The sequence below is a fragment of the Lemur catta genome, chromosome 16, assembly GCF_020740605.2.
Source record: "Lemur catta isolate mLemCat1 chromosome 16, mLemCat1.pri, whole genome shotgun sequence".
Taxonomy (NCBI): Eukaryota; Metazoa; Chordata; class Mammalia; order Primates; family Lemuridae; genus Lemur; species Lemur catta.
Genome location: NC_059143.1, coordinates 15846659 through 15868094, shown reverse-complemented (window position 1 = coordinate 15868094; position 21436 = coordinate 15846659). Strand labels below are relative to the sequence as shown.

Genomic DNA, 21436 nt, shown 5'->3' with positions numbered 1-21436 from the left:
CCACACCATTGTATAAAGCATTATTGGATATTTCCATTCTTCCTTCTCTATCATTAAATCACTCATTAAGTAACTACATGCAAAGATTATCTTTACTAGAAAGGTTACACATGATCAAAAGAGGAAAAATTTAGAAGAAAAGTCGGAGTAGTAAAGAAGAAAGAATCCTGAACTTGGGTTCTATTTCTAGGTTTGTTTGTCAATAGCTGTTTGTCTTTGAGAAAATAACTTACCTCTCTGAATTTCTGTATTGTTAAAAGAGAAAATAACTGAAATAACTAGGAAGTTTCTTAGAACCCTCTGTCTCTTCAATTTGATAAATGTATGTTGCAGTTTGATTAAAGCAGGATATGAAATGTGCTCATTGAAGAGTAGACTCAGGCTTATGAGCCAGAGCCTCCTGTAGGTCTTTAAGGAGGCTCAGATCTTTGGATAAAGGAGGCTTACTCTCTACTCTTGCTACTAGAAAAGAACTATACAAATCTAATTACACATGAGGTAACATAACATAAAGGGAACAAAACAGGCTTTTGGTAGAAGGCCCAGGAGTCAAAGAGCAAAGATGAGAAAAGAGACAAAAGGTTGGCACAAGCTCAGTGCTCAGAAGGGATACCTTCTAGCAATGTTCCAAGGGGATCCAACCAAGGTGAAGGTAAAAGCCTCACCATCAAACACTTGCAAAGCCCTCTTCTGAAGTTTTGCAATGGAAAAACAGACAGACAATGACTCAGAGCCTCAGCTGTGTGTGGGAACCATTGAAAGAAACTGTCAAGGGGGAAAGGTGGATTGCAACAGCTTCCACCAATGATACTGTGACATTATACAAATTAGTATAGGGTGGAGGCAGAGAGGTTATAGACAAAAGTATTGTCAGTGATCCAGAAAGTGCCTGCAGGTTACTAATCAGCATGTGGGTCTGTGTGCCTAAAAGGGGGTGTGGGAAGATGACTCCTCTGCTGGGACTTTGGGGCTGTCCAGGTGCCACACTGAGAAACAGATTTTGTTGTGGCAAAAGGGCCAGAAAAATCTTCATTCTTGATCTGACCTATTACCTGAGAATTTTCGCCATGTCTCTGGCTTAAAGCTGATAGTGGGTAAAATGTTTTATGTCAAAAGAAGCAGGGAGCATGCCAGCCGCACTCCATAGTGAGTGTAATGAAGAGGTCATACTCATTTTTCCAGAGTTCTGTCAGACTGTGAGGAAATACAGACAACTAGCAATGTAAAGCAGTGGATCATTAGGGATGAGACCAGTTGTTTGGCTGGAATAATTTGAATGGCATCGTTGAGGATAAATGTCTTTGTGAAAGGAGAGGAATATCTCTCATGCTCATTCTAAAGAGAGAAGGGGTAATGGAGAAAGGTTTTTGATGTTTAATTCTACTATAAGATTCCAGAAAAATTTCCTTGCCAGCCTTTTGGTAGGCATGCCATATTAATACACGTTGAATTCCTGGAACATGTCACTAAAACAATTTCCTTTCAGGTTGTTCTAACTTTTAGCATATAGGCATTGGATCAGTAGGTTATATGGATTATAAGTTCACTCAGGAATTTGGTGAAAAATAATTAGTAAGATCATTTGTTAGCCTGGATTGTTCTAACAGTTTGGTCAAAATGTATACCTGGTAGGTAGGAGGAGAAATATTTATAATTTGATATGAGCAAGAGGGAGACAATACTAGTGGCATAAATTAAACTCTGGATCTCAAGCAAAGAATGGGCCTCCTCATGACCTATTTGTGGGCAGAATAACAGACTTCTTTTGATTGGGTCTACCTCATGGTTGGCTGTTTCCAAATTCCATTCTCAGACCAGAGTTGGATGGAATGCATGATTGAAGGCTTCCCAAATTTATGAGTCTTATTGAGAAGCAGAACTTGCTCACTTTTCTAGAATTTGAAAATCCCAGTGGGAGGCAGAGGAACTAGCAATGCAAAGGAGAAGGGATCACGAAAAAAATCTTCTAACTTTCTAATAACAATAGTAATAGTAGCAAAACCAAGCTTCTGGCATGGCAGTGGTAACGGACTGGTTTGCAGTAGTAATTGCAACAAAATTGAGTTTACAGGGTAGCAGTGGCAGCAGTGCTAGCAGTAGTGGTGGTTGCCTCAAAATTAAGCTCCTGGGTGCAGTTGTACAGGCCATAGTGTTTAGTGTTTTTTGGTAGCATCAGTGACTGTTTCACTGGATGAGTTTCACAGTGTGATTTTTGGCTTTGTTTCTGGCTATGTAGCTCCAAGCCTGCCTTTCCACACCTCCTATTGATTTTGTAATCTGCCTAATGTCCTTTTAATGAGTTATTCTTTCCTTTGATTTTGATAGACTTTGATTTCTGCTACCTGCAATCCAGAACCTGACAGATACTTCTGGGAGCCTTGTTAAAATACAGATTCCATAGCCTAGACATAATCATTCAGAATATCTGACATAGGGGCACAGAAACCTAGTATTTTAAAGATCCTGAATCAATCAAGAGTTTTTTTCTGTAGCAAGTGACAGAAACCTCAATTCAAACCAGCGTAAGCAAAAAAAAAAAAAAAAAAAAAAAAAAAAAAGAGAGAGAGAGAGAGACAGAATGTATTAACTCAAATAATTAAAATGTCTCGGGATTAGATAGTCAGGCAGTACTTAATTCAGAGCTCAAGCAGTGCCTTCAGGATTTGGTTTCTCTATTTGTTGGTTTTCTCTTCAGTCTCAGATTTCATGTGGTAGCAAGATAATGGCAACGATTCCAGACATCCTCTTAGCTTATGTTCCAGTAGACAAGAGCACTTGTCTTTGTCTTAGAAGCTATGGCTCTGATGGAGGTCCATATCTGAAACCATCACTCTAGCCAAGGGAGTCCAAAGCTCTGATTAGTTGGCCTGAGTCTTCTGCCACCTCTGGATCCTAGATTCTCTCAAGAGACTTTTTCTCTTTTCACTTGGATGACAGTCTCAAAGAGTTGCTAACCATCTTTTCTGAGGACTATTAAACATCTTCATGCTTGCTGTTGAGTTATATACTCATTTATGCATTTATTCATGAACAGATGGAACACTTACTAGACATTGTAGTAGACAAAGGGAATTTAAAGTTGAATGCGATGTGGTTCTTGTTTTAAAAGAGCATAGATTTTATTAGGGGAGACATATTAGTAAACCAATATTTAAATCCATTTGACTTATTATTGAACATCTGAATGCTTGGCACTATTCTAATGCTGGGGACACACAGCAAATAAAATAAAGTACTTATCTTGATACAGCTTACATTATAAGGGAATAATGAGAAAACAAATCAATAAATAAAAATGTATTCAAATAAGGCCTTTCTGAGAGGCAGAGATGTGGAGGAATGAGGGACCGAACATGTGGATATCCCAAGTAAAAAACATTCTAGGCAGAGGAAGCATCAGGTGTAAAGGGCTCGAGGCAGGACCTGCGTGGTCAGTGTAGCTGGAGCAGAGTATTGTGGAGAGGTGTTAGAGATGAGTTTAAGAAGGTATGGGGGCTAGATTCTTTTCAGCCTTGTAATGCCTCTGATATGGGAATCATTTGGGGATTCTGAGCAGAGAAGAGACATGACACAACTTGTTTTCAAGGAATCCTCTTGTATACAGTGAGACAAAGATGGAAGCTGAGATATAGTTGGAAGGTTATTACAATAAACTAGAATGGGGCTGACCAGCATTGTAAGTAAAAAGTGGTTGGATTCTGGATATATTCTGAGAGCATATTTTAGAAGATTTGCTGATGGATTGGTTGCGAGGTGTGAGAGAAAGAGAGGAGTCAAGTGTGACTCCAAGCTCTTTGGCTTGAGCAACTGGAAGAATGAAATTTTCTTTTCTTTATTTTTGATACTTTTCACTTATGGGGTATCATTTTACATCAATTATGTAAGAATGAAATTTTCATTACTGAACTGGGAAAGACTGCTGAAGAAGTTGCCTATTAGACATCCTAGCATGTATGCTTAGCAGCCAATTGGGCATTCTAGTCTAGAGTTCAGATTAGATGTGTGAGCCAAAGCACATATTTGAGCACAATTATTCTTGTAAGTAGTATTTAAAGCTATGAAGTGGACAAGATCCCTTAAAAGGTGAGCAGGTAGAGCACAGAAAAGAGCACTCCAGGTTTCAGAGGTTAGGCTAGTAAGGAGAACCAGCAAAGGTATTATAGTAGTAGCTGTCAGTAAGATAGGAGAATCAAGAAAAAGTGCCATCTTGAAACCAAGAGAAGAAAGTATTTCAAGAAGGAAAGAGTTGTATCAAATGTTGCACCTGTGATAGGTCAGTAAGATGAGGACCAATGATTGACTATTGTTTATGGCCATGTTGAAAATATCTGTGACTGTATCAAGTTATTTTGCTAGAATCGTCAAGATGAAAAGACCAATTTAAATATGTTCCAAAGATAAAGGGAATAGATAAAGGGGTGACAGTGGGTATTGACAACTTTTTGATGGGGCAGAGAAATGTGGAGGTAGTCAGAAGGGATCAAGCAAGGTCAGTGTGTCAAGTGAGTTTAAGTATATACAGGGTGTTATGGGAGTTCATAACAAGGGTACCCAAAATGGATGGAGGATTAGGAAATTTTGCCTATAGTAGATTTTATTAATAGGATGAAGTTTCAGAAGAAAGTCCAGGAACTAGTAGTAATAGCAGACGGGGGGAATATTTTTCAAATGGGGGATATGTTTGAAGGTATGTAAGTATGACACAGCATGAAGTATGGCAAAATGCAAGTTACTTGGAATGGCTGAAATAAAAGGCCTATGAGGCAAATTGATAGGATATTAGACTAAAGGATAATCAGCATCACACCTTGAAGCATTCTGTTGAATTTTACTTTTGGAGCTAAAGATAACTTTTGAAATATTTTGCATTTTCCAAAGAGAAGCCTAGATGCAGCATGGAAGATGTACTGAAATGGGGATAGACTGGTATCAAAGAGACAGGCGATTGCTGCAGGGATCCAGGTGAAAAGTGACAAAGGGCTGAATTTAGGCTAATGGTGGAGAAATTGGAGGGCATAGATATGCAAGATATGAAGAAGGAAGGACCTACAAGATTCTATGTTTGGAGGTGAAGGTGTGGAGTGTGCAAGGAAGAATATAGCAGGACTTTCACTCCTTTCCTTTAGGTATTAAATGAATTGATATTTATTCTGCCAAGACATTACTGGAATTAATAAATAAATTCAGCAAAGTCTTAGGTTACAAAATCAATGTACACAAATCAGTAGCTTTCCTATAAGCCAACAATAGTCAAGCTGAGAACCAAATCAAAGACTCTATACCTTTCACAATAGCAAAAAAAAAAAAAAAAAAAGAAAGAAAAAGAAAAAAAGAACATACCTAGGAATATATTTAAATAAGGAGGTGAAAGACCTCTATAAGGAGAACTATGAAACATTGAAGAAGGAAATAGCAGAGGATGTATACAGATGGAAAACCATACCATGCTCATGGATCGGCAGAACCAATATTATTAAAATGTCTATACTACCAAAAGTGATCTACAGATTCAATTCAATCCCTATTAAAATACCAATGTCATTTTTCGCAGATCTAGAGAAAATAATTGTACACTTCATATGGAACCAAAGAAGACCCCATATAGCCAAAGCAACCTTAACCTTAGGAGGCATAAATTTACCAGACTTTAAGCTGTACTACAAAGCTCCAGTAAACAAAATAGCATGGTACTGGCATGAGAAAAGAGACAGACCAATGGACCAGAACTGAGAACCTAGTTATAAAATCAGCCTCATATTGCCATCTGATCTTTGACAAAGCAGAGAAAAACATACACTGGGGGAAAAAAATCCCTGTTCAATAAATGGTGCTGGGAAAATTGGATAGCCACATGTAGAAGACTGAAACAGGATCTGTGCCTATCACCAGTCACAAAAATCAACTCACAGTGGATAACAGACTTAAACCTAAGGCATAAAACCATAAGAATTCTAGAAGAAAATGTCAGAAAAACTCTTACAGACATCAGCCTAGGCAAACAATCACTGCAACAATAAATGGGACCTGATCAAATTAAAAAGCTTCTGTACAGCCAAGGAAACTATCATTAGCGCAAATAGACAACCTACAGAATGGGAGAAAATATTTGAATGCTATATGTCCAATAAAGGGCTGATAACTAGAATCTATATAGAAATTAGGAAAATCAGCAAGAAAAAATCAAACAACCCCAATCAAAAGTGGGCAAAGGACATGAACAGAAACTTTTCAAAAGAAGATAGACTAATGGCCAACAAACATATGAAAAAATGCTCAACATCTCTAATCATCAGGGAAATAAAAATCAAAACTACAATGAGATATCACTTAACTCCAGTGAGAATGGCTTGTATCAAAAAGTCCCAAAACAACAAATGTTGGCATGGATGCAGAGAGATAAGAACACTCATACACTGCTGGTGGGACTGCAAACAAGTACAACCTCTATGGAAAGGAGTATGGAGATACCTCAAAGAACTAAAAGTAGACCTATCATTTGATCCAATAATCCCACTACTGGTATTTACCCAAAGGAAAAAAAGACATTCTGTAAAAAAGACACCTGCACTCAAATGTTTATAGCAGCACAATTCACAATTGGAAAGATGTGGAAATAACCCAAGTGCCTATCAATACATGAGTGGATTAATAAAATGTAGTCTACGTATACCATAGAGTACTACTCAGTCATAAAAAATGATGAACTACCTCTTGTATTATCCTGGATAGAGCTGGAGCCCATTCTTCTAAGTGAAGTATCACAAGAATGGAAAAACAAACACGACTTGTACTCACCATTAAATTGGTACTAATCAATCAACACTTATGTGCACATATGAAAGTAACATTCATCAGATGTTGGGCAGGTGGGAGGGGGGAGGAGGTCATGAGTAAATTCACACCTAACGGTTGTGGTGTGTGCTGTCTGGGGGATGGTCATGCTTGTAGCTCTGACTTGGATGGTGCAAAGGTTATCTGTGTAACCAAAGCATTTGTACCCTCATAATATTCTGAAAAATAAATAAATAAATAAATTAAAAAATGAATGATGTCATTATCAGAGCTTTATAGGAGGGGATTTTAAAATATTATTTTAGTTTTTGATATGTTAAGTTTAAGGGATATTGGGAAATTTTAAGTTGAGAAAGCTAGTAGATATTATGAATTTGGAATTCCAAAAAGAAGTTTGGGCTGGAGATATAAATTTGGCAATCATGACACATAAATGTTGGCTTTGTCATGGATTTGGATGAGGTCACTCAGAGAGGGTGCAGAGCAAACGTCTTAATCTGAGGTTCCGTTGAATGCAGCTGGAGGAAAACATCCAGCTAGGCTGACTGGTTCCACTTTAAATCTATGACCACATATTTTAAGTGAAACTTGCATGGCAGCACAGCAATCTTTTTTCTCCCACTTCTCCTCTTTTCAAACTTCTAACAACCCTTCTCTCACACTCTGCAAGTGTGATGACTTTGCATTTAATTAACTGAGAAAACAGAATGATTATAAGAGAACTATCTCACCTTCTTACCATCAAATGTACCAGTCACCAGGTATCTGTACCGACATGCTCTGCTTTTATTCCTAGTGCCAAGGTAAATTGTTCTAGCTCCTATCTACCTCCACTTGTGTACTGGGTCTGGTTCCCTCTCTTCTACTCAAGGACTTTGCTCCTGCAATCATCCTTTCTTTCTGCATCACCAATTTTCTCCTCTTCCTCATCCTACCTTTTCATGTGCTATAATATGTCCTGTCTGAAAAAGTTCTCTTTTGACCCCACAGTTCCATCTGACTACTCCCTCCCTCAATTTTCCTGCTGTCCTTTATAGCAATTCACTTGGAAAGAGTTTTATATGATCACTGTCTTTTTGCTTTCACCTCCCATTATTTTGAGATCACACTCCAGTCAAGCTCTTCTCTGCTGATTCTACTGAAACCAATCTTATGGCAGGCAAAGATTTCTTTCTTGCCAAATTTAAGAAGCAATTTTTAATCTTGATCTTACTCATCCTCTCAGCAGCATGAGGCAGAGTTGATTATTTTCTTGAAACAATTTTTTTTGTTATTGTTGGCCTCCAGAACCTCATATTTTCCTGATTTTCTTCTTACTTCACTAGCTAACTTCTTAGTCTTCTTCACTGGGTCTTTCTATTCTTACGGAAGTTGAAAGGGTGAAATACCCAAGGGCTGAGTCCTCAGCTTTCTCTTCTTTATTTGCTCTCCACCCTAGGTGAGCTCATCCAGAGTCACGGCTTCAAATAACATCTGCTCAAATATCACATCTCAGAGAGGTCTTCCTTTTCCATCTCTTACCTTGCTTTGTTTTTCTTCATGGCAGTTATCACTCTTTTAAATTATATTTGTATTTAAACAAATACAGACATTAAATAAATCTGTCTTCCTCATGAGAAGAGAGGTCTTGCTTGTTTTGTTCTTTGGTATACCCTCAACAATTAGAACAGTACATAGCACATAATGGGCTCTTAAAATTATTTAATAAATGAATGCTCTAAAGAGGCTTTCATACCTTTTTTTTGATAATAGCTTTGTTGAGATACAAATCATATACCATACAGTTACCCATTTAGTGTATCATCATAGTTTTTTTTATCCACAAAGTTGTGTAATGATCATAATAATGTATTTTATAACATTTTCATTAGCTCAAAAATAAAGACCAGACCCTTTAGCAGTCATTCCCCATCCCCCCCAATACTAGGCAGCCACCAAGGTATTCTCTGTCTCTGTAGATTTGCCTGTCTGGACATTTTGTATAAATAGATCATATTAATAAAATGTGAGGTGTTTTGTGCCTGGCTTCTTTCACTTAGCATGATATTTTCTGGGTTCATCCATGTTGTAGTATGCATCAGTACCTTCTTTCTTTTTTTGATTGCATTGTGTGGATATACTACATTTTATCTATTTATTAATCAGTCGATGGACATTTCACATTTTGGTTGTTTCTACTTTTTGGCTACTATAAATAATGCTGTTATAAACATTTTCTGTGCAATTTTTTTGTGGACACATTTCTTTTTTAAAATTTTATTTATATTTCAATACATTTAGGGATACAAGTGGTTTCTGGTTACATGGATGAATTGTATAGTGGTGATGATGTCTGCATTTTTCGTGTACCTGTCACCTGAATGGTGTACATTGCACTCGATAAGTAGTTTTTGTTCCTTTTCCCCCACCTTTTTCCTTCTTCTGAATCTCCAATATCCATTATATTACTCTGTGTTCCTGCGTTCCTGTGGCTTAGCTCCCACTTATAAGTGAGTACATGAAGTATTTGGTTTTCCATTTCTGCATAACTTCAATTAGGGTAATGGCCTCCAGTTCCATCCAAGTTGCTATGAAAGACATTATTTCATCCTTTTTTATGGCTGTGTAGTATTCCATGGTGTGTAGATACACCACATTTTCTTTATCCACTCATTAGTTGATGGGCACTTAGGTTGATTCCATATCTTTGCAATTGTGAATTGTGCTGTGATAAACATATGAGTGCATGTGTCTTTTTTATATAATATTAATAACTTCTCCTTTGGGTAGATAGCCAGTAGTGAGATTGCTAGATTGAATGGTAGATTTACTTTTAGTTCTTTGAAAAATCTCCATACTGTTTTCCATAGAAGTGTACCAATTTACATTTCCACCAACAGTGTATAATCATTCCCTTTTCATCACATCTGTGCCAACATCTATTGTTTTTTGACTTTTTAATAATTGCCATTGTGACTGCTACAAGATGGTATCTCATTGTGGTTTTAATTTGCATTTCCCTGATTATGATGCTGAGCAATTTTTCATGTTTGTTGGCCATTTGTCTATCTTCTTTTGAAAAATATCTCTTCATGCCATTTGCTCACTTTTTAATGGGATTATTTGTGTTTTCTTGCTGATTTGTTTGAGTTCCTTGTACTGGATATTTGTCTTTTGTCAGATATATAGTTTGTGAATATTTTTCCCATTCTGTAGGTTGTCAGTTTACTTTGTTTATTATTTCTTTTGCTGTGCAGAAGCTTTGTAGTTTAATTAAGTCCCATTTATTTATTTTTGCTGTTGCTGTATTTGTTTTGGGGGTCTTATTCATAAATTCTTTGCCTAGGTCACTGTCCGTAAGAGTTTTTCCCATGTTTTCTTTTCGAATATTTATGGTTTCAGGTCTTAAATTTAAGTCTTTAATCATCTTGAGTTAATTTTTATGAATGGTGAGAGATAAGGATCCACTTTCATTCTTCTGCATGTGGCTATCTAATTTCCCCAGCATCATTTTTTGAAAAGAATGTCCTTTCCCCAGTGTGTTTTTGTCTGCTTTGTCAAAGATCAGTTGGTCGTAGGAAATGGCTATATTTTTGGTTTCTCTATTTTGTTCCATTGATCTATGTGTCTACTTTTGTACCAGCACCGTACCCTTTTGGTTACTATTGCCTTGTGGTATAATTTGAAATTGAATAATGTAATACCTCCAGATTTGCTCTTTTTACTTAGTATTGATTTGGCTATTCAGGCTCTTTTTTTGGTTCCATATGAATTTTATGATTTGTTTTAATTCTGTGGAAAATGACATTGGTATTTTAATATGAATGGCATCAAATCTGCTTTGGGCAGGTGTGGTCATTTTCACAATACTGATTCTTCCAATTCATGAGCATGAGATGTTTTTCCATTTGTTTGTGCCTCCTACAATTTCTTTCATCAGTGTTTTGTAGTTCTCCTTGTAAAGATCTTTCACCTCATTTGTTAAATATTTTTAATTCTCAGGTACTTTAATTTTTGTTTTGAAGCTATTGTAAAAAGGATTGAGTTCTTGATTTGATTCTTAGCTTGGTCATTATTGATGTATAGCAGTGCTACTGATTTGTGTCTGCTGATTTTGGAACCTGAGACTTTACTGAATTCATTTATCAAATCTAGGAGTGTTTTGGAAGAGTCTTTAGGGTTTTCTAAATATAAAATCATATCATTGGCAGATATAATTTGACTTCCTCTTTCCAATTTTATTTCTTTCTTTTGCCTGATTGCTCTGCCTAGAACCTGAATACAAGTGGTGAAATTGGGAGTGGGCATCCTTGTCTTGTTCCAGTTCTTAGTGGAAATACTTTCAACTTTTCCACATTCAGTATGATGTTGGCAGTGGGTTTGTTTTACATGGTTTTTATTAATTTGAAGTATGTTCCTTTAATGCCTAGTTTGTAGAGGGCTTTTGTCATGAAGAGATTCTGGATTTTATCAACTGCTTTTTCTGCATGTATTGAAATGATCATATTTTTGTGTGTGTGCATAGTTATATATTTTTTTAATTTCAAAAAATTTAGGGCCTACAAGTGTTTTTTAATGTGGATAAATTGTATCATGCAGAAGTCAGGGCTTTCAGTGTACCTGTCACCAGATCGTTTTTGTTTTTAATTCTGTTGATGTGGTGAATCACGTTTGTTGACTTGCATATGTTGAACGCAACGTACATCCCTGGGATGAAACCCACTTGATCCTGATGAATTATGTTTTTAATGTATTGTTCTATTTGGTTTGCTAGCATTTCGTTGAGGATTTTTGCATCTATATTCATCAGGGATATTGATCTGTAGTTTTCTTTTTTAATTGTTTTTTTCCTGGCTTGTTATCAGGGTGATACTGGCTTCATAGAATGAGTTTGGGAGGATTCCCTCCTTCTTGATCTTTTGGAACAGTTTCAGTAAGATTGGTACCAGTTCTTCTTTGAATGTCTGGTAGAATTTGGTTGTGAATCCATCTGGTCTTGGGTTTTTTTCCCAGAAATTTTTAGTTACTGATTCAATCTCACTGCTCCTTATTGATCTATTCAGGATTTCTATTTCTTCCTGATTCAACCTTGAAGAGTTGTGTGTTTCCAGGAATGTATCCATTTCTTGTAGATTTTCTAGTTTGTGTGCATAGAGTTATTCATAGTAGCCTCAGATGATCTTTTATATTTCTGTGGTATCAGTTGTAATGTTTTCTTTTTCATTTCTAATTGAGCTCATTTGAATCCTCTCTCTTATTTTTTTTGATTAATCTAGTGGTGTATCAATTTTGTTTATCTTTTCAAAGGATCACTTTTTTGTCTCTTTGATTCTTCGTATTTTTTTGGTTTTAATTTCATTTAGTTCTGCTGAGATCTTTACTATTTATTTTCTTGTGCTAGCCTTAGGTTTGGTTTGTGCTTCTTTTTCTAGCTCCTTGAGATGTGATGTTAGTTTGCCAATTTGTGATTGTTCTGTCTTTTTGATGGAGGCATTTAGCACTATAACCTTTCCTCTTAGCACTGCTTTTACTGTATACCAGAGGTTTTCATAGTTTGTGTCATTGTTATTATTCTTTTTGAATCTACGGCTGGAGTGGTGGCATCATCATAGCTCACTGTAATCTTGAACTCCTGGGCCCAAGTGATCTTCCCGAGTAGCTCAGCATCCTGAGTAGCTGGGACTACAGGCATGCACCATCACATCTAGCTAATTTTTCTATTTATTGTAGAGACGGGTTCTTGCTCTTGCTCAGGCTGGTCTCGAACTCCTGGGCTCAAGCGATTCTCCCACCTCAGTCACCCAAAGTGCTGGAATTACAGATGCAAGCCACTGCACCTGCTGAAAAAAATTTTAATTTCCATCTTGATTTCATTATTAACCCAGAGATCTTTCAGGAGCAGATTGTTTGATTTCCATGTATTTATATAGTTTTTAGATTTCCTCTTAGTGTTGATTTCTAGTTTTATTCCGCTGTGGTCTAAGAAGATACTTGGTATGATTTTGATTTTTAAATATTTACTGTGACTTGTTTTGTGGCCTATCATATGGTCTATCTTGGAGAATATTCCATACGCTGATAAGAAAAATGTATCCTCTGCAATTATTAGGTAGTTGATGACCTTTTTGCAGGGAATCTCCCTGGAGTTCTTTGAGTTTCTTGTATCTGGATGTTTAAATCTGTAGCACTCTCATATTTATTGCAGCACTATTCACAATAGCAAAGATATGGAATCAACTTAAGTGTCCATCAACAGATGAATAAAGAAAATATGGTACATATGCACAATGAAACAATATTTGGCCATAATAAAGAATGAAGTCATGACATTTACAGCAACGTGGATGAAACTGGAGGTCATTATGTTAAGTGAAATCAGGCAAACAAATATTGAATGTTCTCACTCATATATGAGAACTAAAAAATTGATCTCATGGTGATAGGGAGTAGAATGATAGTTACCAGAGGCTGGGAAGAGGTGGGGGGGAATGAAGAAAGGTTGGTTAATGGATACAAACATACAGTTAGATAGAAGGAATAAATTCTAGTGTTTGATAGCACAGTAGATTGACTATAATTGACAACAATTTATTGTATATTTCAAAATAACTAGAAGAGAAGATTTGAAATGTTCCCAACACAAAGAAATGATAAATGTTTGAGGTGATGGATATCCTAGACACCTGATTTGATCATTACACATTGTATGCATGTATCAAAATATCACATGTGCCCCACAAATATGTATAATTATTATGCATCCCAATAAGAAAGATTAAAAAAGCTGACCCTAAGTACATTTTATTTTTATAATTTTTCTATTTATATAATTATGTGTGGGCTTTGTTTAGATTCTGATTAAAATAAACCTACTGTAAAAATATATTTGTAGGAAAATTTCAACACTAAATGGTTTTAAAGCATTACTGTTAATTTTTTCAAGTGTGAAAAAGAGGAACCAATAGAGACAAAAGAAGGTGAAAACTATGAGGCCAACATAAGCAAAATTTCAAATTAAAGAGTTATGATAAAGGCAGAACAGTATTTAGGTTGGATAGGCAAGGACAAGTGTGATTTCATGTGTAAATGAGCAACTTTTGTTATTTTGGAGCTGTGGGAAGAGGACCAAAGAAAATTGAAATCCTAATCTAGTTGATGGGATTTTGCTTGGAAGGAGAGATGATGCTTGGAGGGGGAAGAGAGAATGCTGCTGTGACAAATAGCTAAACATGAGGAAGCGGCTTTGGAACTGGGTAATAGGTGGAGACTGGGAGAGTTTTGAGGTGCATGCTAGAAATGTGGATGTTATAGGTGATGCTAGTGAGGGCTCTGAAAGAAAAGAGGAAAGCTGGAGAGAAAGCTTCTGTTTTCTTAGAGAACACATAAATATTAATAATCATAAAGAGATGTTGATAGAAATATGGACATTAGAGGCCATTCTGATGAGGTCTCAGATAGAAGTGAGGAACATGTTATTGGAAACTGGAGGAACGGTGATCCTTGTTATAATGTGGCGAAGAACGTGGCTTAATTGGGCTCGTGATCTAGTGTTTTGTGGAGGCTAGAACTCGCAAACAATGAAACTGGATATTTAGCTAAGGAGATTTCTCAGCAAAGTGTTGAACAAGAGCCTTGGTTCTTCCTGACTATATAGCAAACTGTGAGAAGAGAGAGATGAATTGAGGAAGGAATTATGCAATTCCAGGTCCAGAACTTGAAAATTTAGAAAATTCTCAGCCTATCCATACTGCAAAAAAATGAGAAATAAGTGTTTTTTTTTTTTTTTTTTTTTTTTTAAAGCCTGCTAGTCTGTGGCATTTTAAATAGCAGCCCTAGCAGACTAAGACAGATATTGGTAGCAGGCAGCACCTGGAAAGGTGCTACTTGCAGCATGGCACACTGGCTGCTTTTTCCCTTCTGGATTCAGTTTGGGGTTTTCCTCCAGATCCAAAAGATTGGGGAACTAGTTCTTCAAAAGATTGAGTCTCTCATTTGGTCTTCTCTAGGTAATTAATTGTCAAGGTAGTTTATTCTCATTTCCAAAGGGGAGGAAAGTCTTCTGGGACAAAGGGGATATAGCCCGAGTGAAAGCCTATTTGGCCTAGAAATGACTGCTACCTCCATCTCACTCAGAAAGGAGAATGTGGTGCATGTGGCATTTCTGCCTCTAAGGAAGGTTTTTAAACATAGAAATGTGGAAATGGGCAAGTAATTCAAGGGCCTCGGGGTAAAGCAGAAGTGCCAAGGCTACCCAGAGGTGGGAGTTTATGGGAGGCAGGAAGACATCCTGAGGACAAGTTTATACAAGAACTGCTCAGGGAAGGACATAAAAGGAGGTGAGGCAAGAAACCTCAAGATTAGCTTGGCATCTTGCAAATCTTTTTGAGAAAATCCCCAACTGAGATTGTCAGAAAGCCTTCCTGTGCTTTCCTCAGATGCTTGTACTTGCCCCAAGCCTGTTTCCTTGCTGGATGTGCAACTTGAACCAGTCCTTAGATGCTCAACCTTGGCAGCATTTGAAGTAAATCATTTCTTGCTTAGCACTTCCCCCTGGGTAGGAGGACTATCCTGAGCAGGTACTGGCATGGTTAATACAGAGCTCTGGCTCTTCCAGGTAGTGTTTTGAGGAGAAAAGCAGAGTGATTTCCTTCCTTCAGGCATCCTCCCCACCCCCTTGCCCCAATGCATACACACACACACACACACACACACACACACACACACACACACATTGGAGGTCCTGTTGATTAACTAACCAGACTAAATGTTCAAGTCTCTATTTTACTTGCCTATTGAGATATATAAGGCTTCAAAAGAAGATGATATTTTTCAGAGAAAAGTGTGGATTAGTAAATCTGCTAGGCTATTGTTATTTAATTACTTTTTAATCTTCCCACTAAAGCAGCTTTGGGTCCTACCTCTGTCTAACACTTCTTTTGTTAAAAAAGCATTAATAGATTCATGCTTCCAAAACTGCGAGTGGTTGTGAGTTTGCTAAAAGATGAGTATTATTTAGTCTTTTTTGAAGCATCTGCAAAATCCTTAACAAAGATAGGTATGTCTCATTGGCTAGGTTCCAGAGATGAAGCTAGAAACTTTAACAATACCACTGTAAATGCAGTTTTTGCCAGTGTGCCAAGATTTTGTCAAATATAGCTTGTTATTACCATTTGGAGGTATTTACTGCCATACATACCTCAGTTTGATGAAGAGCAACTATGGTTTGTTAATAGTCTGACAAAAGTTATCAAGTCTTACTATGTGGAGGACATCTAACCCTAGTATAAGAAATAATGCTTAGCAAAGCAAACTGAAACTAGTAATTTTTGGACAATCTTGTATCTACAAGAATGTTGTGCTTGTAGAGTTTCTTCTTGCCACCTAACTGACAGGTTTACTTGAACTAAAAAGACACTGTTGAATGTCATACAGGATAATAGACAATGTAAACTCCAGAGAAGTGATAAGGTTGTGTTACTTGTGCAAGAAATCTATTGCTTGTAGACATGATTTTTACAGAAAGTATATCATCAATAAAATAAAGACTATTCTTACTAAGTGGTTTTCTCAATTTGTGGTTCATAAAATGTAATCTCTGAACCAGCAACAATCAGCTTCACTAAGAACTTGTTAGAAATGCAGATTCTCAGGTCCCTACTGAACAGTAACTCTAGGGCAGGGGCACAGCAATCTGTCCTTTAATTATTCCTGAATTAGTGATGCATGCTAAAGTTTGGAAACCCAAATCAGTACTGGGGTTAACAGTACTTTCTCAGTTTTATAACCCAGAAGTCTTTGTGGTGGGAGATCCTGAGACATCAAATGTGATTGGTCAGATTTTCTATAGAGAAAAAGTTTTGTCTGTATAGAATAGGCAACTGATGATAATTTTTTTCTTTTTTTATTTCAATAGATTTAGAGGGTACAAGTGTTTCTTGTTACATGAATGAATTGTATAATGCTGAAGTCAGGGCTTTTAGTATACCAGTCTGCAGAATAGTATACATTGTACTTTATAGGTAAAGTTTTATCATTAATTAACTCATTCAACAAATAGTTTCTGAATGCTTACAATCTAGGCGCTAGACAAATAATAGTGAACAAGACAGAAAAGAGCTCTGCTTCATAAACTACCATTCTGGGCTACATATATAATGTGATGTTATTAATAATTTAGTACAATGGCTCAAATTGCCTAGAAGTAGACCATAGGGTGAAAAGTTTCTATAATAATGTTCTATCCTTGTGGGTGAAAATTGCCCATTTTTTAGAGAAAATGAATTCTTTATAGGCTTGACCTGATCATGTGACAATGTTGTATCATAGTTAACTAATATAGTCAGGTGGAAAGGAACAGTTTAATCAGTTGTTTCACTAAACAATCCTAAATGACCGGTTTTTAAATTGACAAAATCAACTAGTATTGTTGGAATTATGTCACTTGAGCATAATCTGCACTTATGTGAAAGATTATGTCTGGAGAAAAACCATTGGTGAATGAAAAGGAATATTTGGAGCATAAATGATTCAGCTTGGTTGTTGCCTGATTACTCTAGTGCTTTTTCAGCGCTCCAGTTTATTTTGTAATATACACAGCCTATCTGTATGAAAAGAGACCAACCATGTTAACAATAAGAGATGATATAAAAAATTTAGGACCAATGCCTAGCTTTTTAAAATTTATTTGGTTACTAGGAAATAAATGACAATTCTAGTTTTCATACAATTCAGGGGTTTTGTTAGAGTTAAAAATGAGATAAAGCTTATCTTAAATTCTCTACATTTCTTGAATTTATTAGTGTATAAAGTAAGGGAATAGCAACCTTAAAAGAGAAGCTACTTTATTAAAGCAATCTTTAATAAAGAATCTGAACATGTTTATTCATATAAAGGAACTACATCTTTCCATTTCTGTCACCACGAATATCTTTAAAAATAATTATTAAACACCAGTTGGCATATGAGGTTTTTATGAGCACTTTGTATATTAACCAGTCACTGTCTCTGCTTATGAAGATGCTTCCTTTCTCAAATACTAATCAAAGATAAATGATCATCTTTTAGAGGAAGGTATCAGGCCTGATCTCTGGCTATGCACAGGGAAATCAGAAGCACCTGTCTTAGAATTTAGGCCAACCCAGTTCACAATTGTTTTTCAGGGGCAGGAAAACACAGGTGTATTTCCTGTTGAGGGTCCCAAACTCAAGTGCTTTTAGGGTACTATCCTGGTAGCATAAAGATATGAACAGGACAGGTATAGGAGACAGAGACAGTGCTAGGGCTGTACCTGGACAGTGCATGTCTTTCTTGTCTCAAAGTGTTTCAGCTTCAACCATCTCAGTCATATCTTATGCATGGAGATATATACTTCATTCATTTCTCAAAATTAGCTGATTAAAGGCCACAGAAGGAAGTTAAAGATAAGTGGTTTGGCTCTAGCCCTTGATCCTTGGTATCGGGATACTAGTCTCTCCAGGTTTGATAGTTTTTGAACATTATGTCAAACCACCAAAATGTATTAAGTTGAACTGTATGAAATTGTCATTTTTGTATGTAAAAAAATACGAATACTGGCTATGCTGTGATAAAACCTAATATTTTCTATCAAGAATTACAAAAAGCAAGGCACATATTCCTTTATCCTTCCCTTTATTCTGTAGGAAAGAGGTGCTTTTAGTTTACATGTTTGTTTGCTTCTTTTTCTCTGTAAAGCTAAATTCTCCCATGGTTTTGATTAAATCTTTCAAAGAGCATTTTATTTAGAGGTTGAGGATGCAATTGTGAACAAGATACACATCATGCCTGCCTCATGATGCTTACAGTCTAGTTAATAGAGAAGTAAAAAGGCAATTTTGTTAAAGTAAAATGTGTTAAGGGAAGTTCAGGGTCCTGTGAGAGTACTTAGGAGTGGGACACCTAACTTGAAACTGGGAATTCCAGAAAGTTTCCTGGGAGAAGGAACTTCTTAACTGAGAGCAGAAGGATGCTTAGGACTAAGCCAGGCCAATGGGAGGAGCAAGAGTGACTGAGGTAGGTTGAGTAACATATGCAAAGGTGAAAGAGAGACTGATTATATTAGTGAACTGTCAATAGTTCAGCTTGACTGGATGGTATAATGTGAAGCACAGAATGAAGCTCGAGAAGTATTGGGAGACTGTAATTATGAAAGGTCGTTTATGCCAGGTTAAGGTGTTTGGAGGTTATCCCATAGATACTGGGAAGTTATTGACAGATTTTAAGGGGGATTGGGATGTGATGTGATCAATTTGAATTTTAGTAAAACCACTTTGGAAAGAAAGTTGGAGACTGTTGTAGTAAAACTGGAAATAGAGTATAGTAACTTAAAGTAGGCCATAGCAGTGGTGATAGAGAGTAGCTTAGAGAACTTTGGTAGGAGGTAAAATCTCTAGGCTTGATGGTTAGCTATGAGAGAAGCAAAACACAGAGTTAATGACGATTTCCAAGTATCTGAGTTGAAGAACTGGGCGGTGCTATTTTAGTGAAGCAGAAAAGTGAAGAGGAGGAACAGGTTTGGAATGAGTTCTTTGGACCTGATGAGTTTGAGTTGGTTATAGAAAATCTAAAATGAGATGTCCAGTAAATAATTAGATATACAGGGGAGACATTTGGTGATGGAGCTATAAATTAGAAGTTGTGTATAGATGTAATTGAAGCCTTAAGTGTAGATAGATTCAAACACTGAGAGTCTGTAGAATGAGAAAAGATTCTAGCATAATCCTTATAGAATAGAAAATTTAAGGGAGGGACAGAGGAAGAAAACTCCACAAATGATACCGAGAAGTAACCAGAGAGGTAGAAGGAAAACCAGAAGGGTGTGTTATAATGGGAGCCAAGGGAAGAGTGTTCAGGGGAAGGAGTGATTAGCCACAACGAATTCTGCCAAGAGTACAAGAGACTGAAGTTCATCTTATTTAACGATAGGGAAGTCATTGGTGACCTGCTGAGAGCACTTTTTGCTGGAATGGTAGGGTCAGAAACACATCAAAGTGGCTTAGGAGTGAGTCAGAATTGAGCAAATGGAGACCTTTAAGAAGTCTGGCTTTATGATGCTTTTGTAGTTCTTAAGCATGATGATTGGGTTTTCATGCTCATGTGTGAGATGTGCCTCCCTCAAACCTTGTTAGGAAGTTGGCATGTTACCCATCTGATGTGGAAAAAAAAAGAAGTCTGTCTTTGAAGGAGAAAAAGGACTATGATGGTGAGGGAGGTTATTAAATTATTTATATATATACTTAAAATTAATTAATTAGTTAGAGGCAGGGTCTTTCTCTGTCACTCAGGCTAGAGTACAATGGCATGATCATAGCTCACTGTAACCTCAAATTCCTGGGCTCAAGCAATCCTGCTGCCTTAGCATCCAGAGTAGTTGGGACTAGAGGTGTATATGACTGGCTAATTTTTTATTTTTTGTAGAGATAGGGTCTCACTATGTTGCCCAGGTTGGTTTTGAACTCCTGGCCTCAAGTGCTCATCCCACTTTGGCCTCCCAAAGTGCTAGGATTACAGGCATGAGCCCCCATGCCAGCCAAATTATTTATTTTTAAACAATGGCATGGGCTGAACTGATTTAAAACCTGATGGGAAGGAGTTAGTAGGAATGGAAGAGTTTGAAGATACATGAGTGAGAACAGATAGCTAAAAGGTTGAGGTTCTGAAGAAGACTGGAGGGAGTGGGATCCAGAACACAGTGGAAGGGTGTAGCCTTCAACAGGAGGAGGGTTACCTTTTCTGTTGTAGGTAAAGGGAAGAATTTTGACGTTTTAATTTTTGTGATGGGAAGTTGAGGATATCTGATGGATTTTATTTTCTTTATGAAGTAGAATAAGTGGTCATCTACTAAGCATGAGAAGTAGTTTTGAAGTTGGAAGTTTAAGGAAAGTAGAGGTTGTAACAGATATTTCCATACTGTATCTCAAAAGGGAAAAATAAAAATATTGGAAAAAATTCTGCCAATTAAATGGTAAGATGCACAACACTTTTAGAGATTCTAAAATACATAAAATGGGCATCTTAAACACTAATGAAATAATTACAATCCAGCAATCTCACTACTGAGTATTTATCCAAAGGAAGGGAAATTGGTATATCAAAAGGATACCTGTACCCCCATGTTTATCGCAGCATTATTCACAATAACAAAGATATGGAATCAACCTAAGTGTTCATCAGCAGATGAATACATAAAGAAAACGATCTATCTATCTACATATACAGTGAAATACTATGTAACCATAAAAAGGAATGAACTCATGTCACTTGCAGCACCATGTGTGGAACTGGAGTTTGTTATGTTAAGTAAAATCAGCCAAGCACAGAAAGACAAATATCACATGTCCTCACTCATATGTGGGAACCAAAAAAGTGGATCTCAGGATGATAGAGAGAAGAATGATAGATACCAGAGACTGGAAGAGGTATATGGGTGGGAGGAGGGGGTAAAAAGAAATTTGTTAATGGGTACAAACATACAGTTAGATAGAAGAAATAAGTTCTAATGTTTCCAGGTAGATTAAGGTGACTATAGTTAACAAGGTATTGTATATTTCAAAATAGCCAGATGAGATGATTTAGAATGTTCCTAACACATAGGAATGATAAATACTTGAGGTGATGGGTACCCTAAATACCCTGACTTGATCATGCA

The 21436-nt window shown here is 36.7% G+C and overlaps 1 non-coding gene across 1 annotated transcript; it reads left to right on the top strand.

Moving 5' to 3' along the window:
• Positions 1-19838: 19838 nt before the first annotated feature.
• LOC123621995 lies at positions 19839-19942 on the top strand. Its single transcript, XR_006729371.1, has one exon. It is a non-coding gene; the product is annotated as a small nucleolar RNA U13 (small nucleolar RNA).
• Positions 19943-21436: the final 1494 nt, after the last annotated feature.